Genomic DNA, 10,296 nt, shown 5'->3' with positions numbered 1-10,296 from the left:
TGTTACAGAACCACTCAGCACCCAGAATATGTTGTACAGTTATATGTATATATAATAGGTTCCATGTGAGATGCATGTCCCTAATGTATCAGCAGTGTCCGCCCTCCCCCCACCTTTGTAATTCCCACAGTAAACCACCGCAGGCTCCGGCCACCTGCGGCTTTTGTAATGCATATCTGGCCTGACGCTTGTCTATTGGCCGGCCCTCTGTATCTGTGTGATATATTCTCTGTCCTGTGAGTAAAGTGTTGTCAGACTGGAAATACATGGAGAAGCAGTGATCTTTTATATGCGCCCATGCACTCAGAGGAATTCCAGCCAGCGTCATTCATTCTGACTCCAGCCAACGCAGAGCAGACCTCTGAAAACACGGGGTGGTACTGAAAGAGGTACCCCAGCTTGGAAGACCCCGTTACACTGGTGGCAGCAGTGGGATTTGATACCCCTTCTACAGGAGGAAAGGAATGAATGGAAAATAACTACCAGAAGTTAAAGAGGACTACATTAAAAGATCTGGTGGAAGCCCGAGGGTTGATCGCCAGCAACAAAACAAAAGCGGATTTGATAGCAGCCATCATGGAACATGACAGTGCAGCGCTCCACAATGTGAACGTGGAGGAGACCGAATTCCAGAGGGAGGTAAAGAACAGACTGGCGTTCTATGGCCCAAACCCTGCAGAAGAGATCATACGAGAGGTGATGGCTGATGTGCGTACTGATCTGAAGGAAAAGATGGCCGAGCAGACCAGGATAGCGCTAACCAAGATGGAAATGGCAGAGCGGACCAAAGTGGAGTTGGCCGAGATGGAGATGGCAGAGCTGAGAGAGGAGAGTCAGCGAGCAGGGGGAGCTCTGGCCTTCGACCAGGTACCTTCAACAGTAAGCCACAAAAAGATCCAGTACAATGCCTTCCGACAGTTGGGGGAGGCAGAGGAAGACATTGATGGCTTTCTGCAGGACTTTGAGCGGCAGTGTGCCCTTCATCAAGTAAAGCCGGAGGAACGGGTTCAGATTCTGGCCAGCAAGCTGACAGGCCGGGCAGCGGACGCCTATCGCACGGTACCTGATGAGGACTGTATGGACTATGAGCGGATCAAAGAAGTGATCTTGGCCCGGTATGCGCTGACACCAGAGGCCTACCGCCAAAAGTTCCGCGGACTTATAAAACTCGTAACCGATACCCACGCTGAATGGGCCTGTAAATTACGGCGGTCACTGCTACAGTGGGTACAAGGGAGCCAAGCAACCACTAAGGAGGACGTCCTCCAGCTCTTCCTGTTAGAACGATTCTTTAATGGACTAAACCCCGAGACACAGGAATGGCTTTGGGACAGGCAGCCAACGACTCTTGAGGAAGCCGCTCGTCTGGCCGATGAACATCATGATGCCAGGAGGCCGCAGTTCTCTGGATCAAAGGTGGTCACTAGGGGCCCGCCCAAGGACCTGGAGGGCCCCAAACCACCGAAGATTGTAGGGGGATCAGCTAGAAACCCGGCCTACCACAGTCCCCCTGGGGTGCGATGCCACACCTGCCGTCAGCTGGGCCACCTGCAAAGACAATGCCCCAACCGGACTCAGCATACCCAGTGGCCAAAGGTGGGAACAGCTACCTTCAGCCGGGCTGCTGTACACTGCTACCAAGGCGAAGCTGACCCGGTATTGGGGACTACGACTAACCAAGGGGTGGAAGAGATGGAGGAAGTGCTGCATGAAGTAGACCCCGTGCAAGCAGCCCGGGCAGATAATCGACAACAGCATCGACAGGTCGTGTGGGTTAATGGGAAACGTATGCAGGGACTAAAAGATTCCGGAGCAACTTTGACCCTTGTGAAGCCTCATCTCGTCCGGGACCAAGAGAAGACGGACCGGACAGTGGCAGTCCGTGTAGCAGGGGGAGCCATACATTGACTACCCACTGCCAGGATTCACCTGAACTGGGGAGTCGGGGATGGCCTTGTTGAGGTCGGCTTGATGGAGGATTTGCCTGCAGACGTCTTGCTGGGAAATGACTTGGGGCCCATGTTGTCTGCATTCTCGGTGGCCCCTCTGGCTGAGACCTATCCTGTGACCACCCGGAGACAAGCTCGAGCTGCGGAGGCGGAATCACACTCAGAGGAGGCCCAGGTAAGACATCCCAGCCCTGCACGTATTCCCATAGCCAGACACATTTCTTGGGCCACCCCAGATGAATTTAAGAGGGAGTTACTTGAGGATCCTTCATTGGAGGGATATCGTGGGAAGGCACAGGAGGGGAGAGGAGTACTAGAAGGGGAACAGTTTGTATGGAAGCAGGGACTCCTCTACCGGATCACAGAGCAGCACCACACAGGGATGAGCACCACTATAAAACAACAGCTGGTAGTTCCCAAGAAGTATAGGCAGGAGCTACTGCGAATCTCTCATGATATACCCTTGGCCGGGCACCTCGGCGTCAGTCGCACCAGGCATCGTCTGACACAAAACTTCCTTTTGGCCAGGGGTAACCTATGATGTTCGTCAGTACTGCCAAACCTGTGACAGTTGTCAGTGCATTGGCAAGAGGGAGGATCGATGCAAGGCCAAATTACGCCCCCTCCCCATTGTGGAGGAACCATTTAGCCGAGTAGCGGTTGATTTGGTAGGGCCGTTAGCCAAACCCAGTCCGTCCGGGAAAAAGTATATATTGACAGTGGTAGATTATGCCACACGGTATCCAGAGGCGGTTGCGTTACCTAACATACTGGCAGAGACGGTGGCGGCCGCCCTGCTCCAGGTTTTCTCACGGGTTGGATTTCCCCGGGAGATAATCTCGGACCAGGGTACCTAGTTTACAGCAGAGGTGACCAACCAACTGTGGAAGCTGTTCGGCGTAAAGTCCATTAGAAGTGCCCCGTACCACCCGCAAACCAATGGGTTGTGTGAACGCTTTAACGGGACATTAAAACAGCTCATTGGGACTTTTACCAGGACCTACAGGGACTGGGAGAAATTCTTGCCACACCTCCTGTTTGCCTATCGGGAGGTGCCCCAAGAATCCACGGGGTTCTCCCCGTTCGAGCTGGTATACGGGAGACGAGTAAGGGGACCCCTAGACTTAGTGCTGGAACACTGGGAAGGGGAGGGCCTCATAGAAGGGGTACCTATTGTACCCTATGTGCTGGAATTCTGGGACCGCCTACAGGAGCTGACTCAGGCTGTACGTGAGAACATGCAGGCGACCCAGCAGCGGCAGCGCATATGGTACGATCGGAGGGCCAGAGAGCGCACCTTGGAAATAGGACAGAAGGTCCTGGTGTTAGAGCCCACTAAGCAGAATAAGTTTCAAGCTGCATGGCAGGGGCCCTACCAGGTAGTGGGGAAAATAGCCGACGCAACCTATAATGTCGCCGATTGTGACGACCTCAGGGTTATCCGCATGTTCCACGTGAATATGCTTAAGCCCTACCGGGAGCGCCCTCAAGAGGTAGTGGCCATCTGTGCACTTGAAGCAGAGGATTTAGCCGGACTTCCCTTGCCGGATGTCTTAGGGGAAAGGACTCAGTCCAAAACATGGGACCAGGTACACTTGGGTGAAGACCTAGGCCCTCGGAAGAGACAGCAGGCGGAGGCGTTGTTGAGGCTGCGACAGAGGATGTTTTCAGAGAGACCGGGGTACACTCGCCTGGCACAACACAAGGTTGAGACCCAGGATCAGACCCCCCTGCGACAAAACCCCTTCCGCGTCCCTGAGTCTGTACGAGATGGGATGCGACAAGAGATACAAGAGATGCTGCGTTTAGGGGTCATTGAAGAGTCAGATAGTCCCTGGGCATCCCCTGTAGTGTCAGTGCCCAAGAAGGATGGGACTACACGGTTTTGTGTAGACTATTGTAAGCTCAATGAGAAAACAGTGATGGATGCATACCCCATGCTGCGTGTGGATGAGTTGTTAGACCGGCTAGCGGGGGCAAAGTATTTGACCACCATGCAAAGGCTACTGGCAGATTCCCCTTAGTCCTGACGCTATTCCCAAGTCGGCATTTGTCACCCCGTTCGGCTTATTCCAGTTTCGAGTTATGCCATTCGGGATGAAGAATGCCTCGGCGACCTTCCAAAGGCTGGCTGACCGGCTTCTGGATGGTCTCCAGGACTATGCTTGTGCCTACCTGGACGACATCGCCATCTACAGTGCGACATGGGAAGAGCATCTAAATCACCTAGAAACAGTATTGGACAGGATCCACCAGGCCGGAATCACCCTGAACCCAAACAAGTGTCACGTGGGCAAAGCAGAGGTTCAGTATTTAGGGCATTGGGTGGGAAGTGGGAAACAGCGACCAGAACCAGCCAAGATTGAGGCCATAGCCAAATGGCCCATGCCACGCACTAAAACCCAGGTAATGGTGTTTCTAGGGACAGCGGGGTATTACAGGAAATTCGTTCCCAATTACAGCAGCGCAGCCAAGCCCCTCACTGATTTGACCTGTAAGAACCAACCCCGCCAGGTAACCTGGACCTCAAAGTGTGAAGAAGCCTTCTGCCAACTAAAGGACGCCCTCACCAATACCCCTGTATTGGCCGCACCCGATCCAACTACACGTTTCCTTGTTCATACAGACGCTTCTATGTTTGGATTGGGAGCAGTACTGAGCCAAGTCGGGACGGATGGCCAAGAACACCCGGTAGCTTACCTGAGTCGGAAACTACTGCCCTGTGAAGTAAGCTATGCGGCCATCGAGAAGGAGTGCCTGGCGGTAGTATGGGCACTCAAGAAGTTGCAACCATATTTGTATGGACGACAGTTTTCCCTCCTAACGGACCATAATCCCCTAGTCTGGCTTAATCGGGTCTCTGGAGACAACGCCAGATTGCTGCGGTGGAGTTTAGCCCTACAACCTCTGGACTTCACCATCCACTACAGACCCGGCAAACAAAATGGTAACGCCGATGGACTAAGTCGACAAACGGAACTTGTACAAACCACATAAACTTCGGTCATCCCTAAACCGATCCGTTGAGGATCAGACTGTGTATGCCGATCGCGTCGCTGAAAAGGGGAGCCATGTTACAGAACCACTCAGCACCCAGAATATGTTGTGCAGTTATATGTATATATAATAGGTTCCATGTGAGATGCATGTCCCTAATGTATCAGCAGTGTCCGCCCTCCCCCCACCTTTGTAATGCCCACAGTAAACCACCGCAGGCTCCGGCCACCTTAAGGGTAACCCGGGTCATTAGGGTTAGCTGCCGATGAGTGGGGGTGCCATGCTGAAGAAACTAAAGGTGTCAACCCCCACTGGTAGGTAAGGTAACCTTGAGGGAACTCTAGAGCATACTAGCCCACACATACATATTGAGATTTTCATTGTTCCCTTGGTAGTAGACCCTTATATCCCCTTTTTTCCACATTCGGTATTGTTTTCCATATATTTCGTTAACATAAACCTGTTTTTTTAACTTTCTAATAAAAGTTTTATTTTAGGGGTCCATTTGTGTTCGGTTCTTTACTGTATGGAGCACTATGTAGAGCACATTATACTTTATATAACTAGCTTAGAGGATTTTCTTAATATATAACTTTTAGTAAACACAATGTAAAATCATCTGAGTCCGGTTTAAATAGATAAGTATAATCAAAAAATGCCCCTCATCATTTCCCAGATCTATAATTCAACACATAGCACATCATATTTAATTTATCCAAAATGATCAGTCAACAACAAGACCCATGTGATTAGTCAACAACAAAACCTATATCTGATCTACTAGTTTGTGAATATACATGGTAAGACATATCACATATAAAGTGTTATTGTGCATTCAAATTAAAATAAAATGTGTGGATCTCACCCATTTGAGCCGCACAGATGTCAAAGGTCACATGTTTTCTTCTACAGAGGTAGACTTGATCTAATTACTCTACCCTCATGCCCCTTGTATTAGAGTACAGCCCTTTGGCCTATTCAGTAAACCTATTTTTTTCCTCTACTGGCATTGTGAAGTGACTTCTAACTATTCTCCTTTGAGTGTTCTATTCTTTGTGGTTTTGGTCCGACACTTGCCTTCAAATCCCTGCTCATACTCAAAATACCCCAATATTTTTCCAGAATCATTTTAACCTGGGTTTTTCCATTATCATATGTTGCTATCAATCTGATAGGGTCATTATTTCCATTTTTTTTCACAACTGGAGAAAGTAGGGTTACCCTATTTTGTTTCAAGGAAAATTGATATGCCCTTCTCCAGACCCAATCCGGGTAGCCTCTCTTATGGAACCTCTCTCTTAAGTCCCTAGCCTGCCGTATAAATTCATTCGCAGTTGAGCAGTTTCTTTTCAGGCTAATATACTGGCTTTTGAAATGCAGTTCCTCAGAGGGAGAGGATGATGACTCTTCCAGCGGAGAAGGGAATTTGTAGCTCTGGGTTTTTGGAAGATTGTGGTGTACAGGATGCCACCATTTTGTTTTGTAATTAGGACGTGTAAAAATGGTAACTGTGTCTGGTCTATTTCAGATGTAAACTTTATACCCAGCGGGTTATTATTGAGAAATTCTACAAATTTTTCTTTTGACCCCTTCCATAGTACCAGTATATCATCGATATACCTTGTCCATTGTTCAACATGTGCAATATAGTTATTTATTTTATCGACAAATACTCCGTTTCCTCCCAACAGCCCAGGAACAAGTTGGCATAAGATGACCCACAGGAATTGCCCATGAGCTGGTGGAAGATTTTGTCAAAAAGGAAAACATTATTAGTTAGTACATTTTCCAAAAGGCTGAGTATTAAATCATTATTTGCCTGGAATTGTATACCTCTTGATGAAAGGAAGTGTTAGGAGTGGCGGAAGACACTAAATAAAAAAATATAAATAAAATGCCTTCGCCACTCGGGGTCCACCGCGCGGTGGATGGAAAAACCGCAGCCAGTAGATGCAGAGCACTAAGGCGGTAATGTGCACAGGGTTGCATATCACACAGGTGCAAATTAGCAGTCTCTGTTAAGGTACTGTCACACTTAGCGATGTACCAGCGATCCCGACCAGCGATATGACGAGGTCAGGATCGCTGGTACATCGCTAAGTGGTCGCTAGTGAGCTGCCACACAGGCAGATCTCACCAGCGACATCGCTGGGGACGGGGGTCGCTACTTACCTGTCACACTAGGCGATCCTGCGTCCTCCCGCCCGCGTCCACGCTCGTCGCTTGTCTCTCCACAGGAAGCGCCGCAGGAAGCTGACGACGAGAAACAGTCCTGAACGTTCTCGCGCGATCAGCGATAAGCAGCGGGGGAGCGGGCCGTAGGTATCAGACACAGCGATGTCGCTAGCAATATCGCTATAACGTCACAAGTTATAGCGCTATTGCTAGCGATATCGCTTAGTGTGACAGTACCTTTATGGACACAGAGCTGCAATGGCAGATAATAGAACTGAAAACGCTGAGCCTGTTAACAGCACAGGTACTCAGCGGCACACATGCGGTAACCGGTCACCAGAGTAGTTATAAAAATAACGTCACTACATCCGAAAGGACCTACCGTAACTGAACGTGTGAGTGGCATCGCAACTGCAAATGCCAGGCAGGACTGCAAGCACAGCACGGCGTAAACTGTGGCACTGCAGAGATGGCACTGCTATATCGCAAGCGCGATGCAGGATGCTAGCTGCTGAGGTAGATGGAGCATAGGCACGCTGGCGCTAGCGCTGCTACTGGCTGAACCTAAACACTCACACAATCGTATTATCAGAGGGAAGGGGTGTCTTAATAAGTCTGTCACCAGTCCAAGCATCCATCAGCAAACATACAGCAGCAAGTAAGAAAATACTAGCGCATGGCGCAACAGCCATGCATGCTTTTTATACCGAACGGGACCTTCCGGAAATCTCCAAGGCTCCAGGAAGAGCCAATGGGATTCGACACAGGACCTGAGCACCTGACTCCCGAACTCCAATGGGAGTTCGTCCCATGAGCATGCTCAGATAAGGGAACAAAGGACTTAGCCTCTGGAGAGAGCTGCTGCAGGGCAATCTCCTCTGCAATCTCTTCTGCAGCAGGAAAAGCACAGGAGACTGCAGAATGTGAGGACCTAGATTTCAACAAAGGAGAGGCAGAAATCTGAGTCCTAACATTAACACCCCTCCTAGGGCCCCCTCCTCCGTGAGCCCTCCGGACCATCAACCTGTGCCCTGTGGTGGCATAGGGCATAAACTCGTCCGAAGGCGAGCTTGGTGTCCTGGTAGGTGAGAAGGTAAACCGGGACACCTGGACGGCATCAGTGGAGGCAAGGTCACCAGGTTTCAGAAGAGACACATGAGGAATGGCGGGAGCGGCCGATGCAACAGAGCGTCACCATGAGTCGGCGGCCGTCGCCACCCTCTGCCTAGGAAGGCTATTCTGAGAACATGCGATGCAAGCCTGGATACATTTTTTGATGTCCCGAGCCCTGTGGGGCCACCAATACGCTCCAGCCAATAGCTTCAAGATTTGCATGTAACCCCGATGGTGGGGCGCATTGGACGCATGTGCCCAGGCGAGAACCTGAGCCCTAAGAAGAGGAGGGACAAAGGTCTCGATAACCGGTTCAGACTCCGACCATTGCGGGGAGCTGGCTTCCGGAGAAACCGCACATACATGGTGACAACCGCAAATGGATTCCTGGTCTGAGTCCGTATTAAGATTGGTACGAGACACCTCCATGGGCTCAGGGGGTAGAACCTCTGGCTCAGACAGCTCAATAGGTTCAAAAAATTTAGGAGCCGAAACAGCTCTTCGCTTGGAGTGAGCCCACTCCATACCGCGCACCGAAAAACGGAAGTCGATACGTGAGGAGACGGAGATTAACTCCTCCAAACTGGTGGGGAACTCTCTAGTGGAGAGAGTATCTTTCACGTGCTCTGCTAGACCTTGCCAAAAAATGGGGATAAGGGCTTTGTCGGACCACTCCAACTCCAGTGTCCGAAAATGGACGGCATACTGGCTAACCGAAAGTGACCCCTGAGTATGGGCGAGAAGTTGCAGAGACGTATCGTGCGTGACCCGTGGACCGAGAAGCACTTGCTTGATGGCTGTTAGCAAGTTAGCCGCGGTCCGAATCTCATGGTCACCACGCTCCAATAAAGGCGTAGCCAATTCCAAGGCCTTGCCCGACAGTAGGGAGATAATAAAGGCCACCTTAGCCCGCTCTGTAGGAAATTGCGCAGCTCCAGGTGTATTGAGCACGGGCTGATGAAACCCCTGCAGGAGGCGCCATCCCCAGAGTATTTTTCGGGCAACGGGAGGCGGGTAACTGTCGGCGCAATGGCGGACATGGACATACGCCCTACCGCATCTGCGAGTGCCTGAACAGCAGCATCCGTGGCCTGCGCAGCTGTGAGAGCTCTCTCAAGGGTAGCCAAGCGAGCCACGAGATGTCGCACACCCTGCAAAAGTTGCTGCTGGTCTGCCATCTCTAGCCAGACCCTAGCGCTAGTATTATGTTAGGAGTGGCGGAAGACACTAAATAAAAAAATATAAATATAGTGCCTTCGCCACTCGGGGTCCACCGTGCGGTGGATGGAAAAACCGCAGCTAGTAGATGCAGAGCACTAAGGCGGTAATGTGCACAGGGTTGGATATCACCCAGGTGCAAGTTAGCAGTCTCTGTTATGGACACAGAGCTGCAATGGCAGACAATGGAACTGAAAACGCTGAGCCTGTTAACAGCACAGGTACTCAGCGGCACACATGCGGTAACTGGTCACCGGAGTAGATATAAAAATAAGGTCACTACATCCGAAAGGACCTACCGTAACTGGACGTGTGCGTGGCGTCGCAACTGCGAACGCCAGGCAGGACTGCAAGCACAGCGCGGCGTAAACTGTGCCGCAGAGATGGCACTGCTATATTGCAAGCGCGATGCAGGACGCTAGCTGCTGAGGTAGATGGAGCATAGGCGCGCTGGCGCTAGCGCTGCTACTGGCTGAACCCAAACACTCACACAATCGTATTATCAGAGGGAAGGGGTTTCTTAATAAGTCAGTCACCAGTCCAAGCATCCATCAGCAAACATACAGCAGCAAGTAAGAAAATACTAGCGCCTGGCGGAACAGCCATGCGCGCTTTTTATACCAAACGGGACCTTCCGGAAATCTCCAAGGCTCCAGGAAGAGCCAATGGGATTCGACACAGGACCTGGGCACCTGACTCCCGAACTCCAATGGGAGTCCGTCCCATGAGCATGCTCAGATGAGGGAACAAAGGACTTAGCCTCTGGAGAGAGTTGCCGCAGGGCAATCTCCTCTGTAATCTCTTCTGCAGCAGGAAAAGCGCAGGAGACTGCAGAATGTGAGGA

The sequence above is a fragment of the Dendrobates tinctorius genome, unplaced genomic scaffold (genome assembly GCF_039654945.1).
Source record: "Dendrobates tinctorius isolate UK_male_01 unplaced genomic scaffold, ASM3965494v1 ptg000064l, whole genome shotgun sequence".
Lineage (NCBI taxonomy): Eukaryota > Metazoa > Chordata > Amphibia > Anura > Dendrobatidae > Dendrobates > Dendrobates tinctorius.
The sequence above is the reverse complement of the archived record's forward strand: the minus strand, read 5'-3'. Positions refer to the sequence as shown.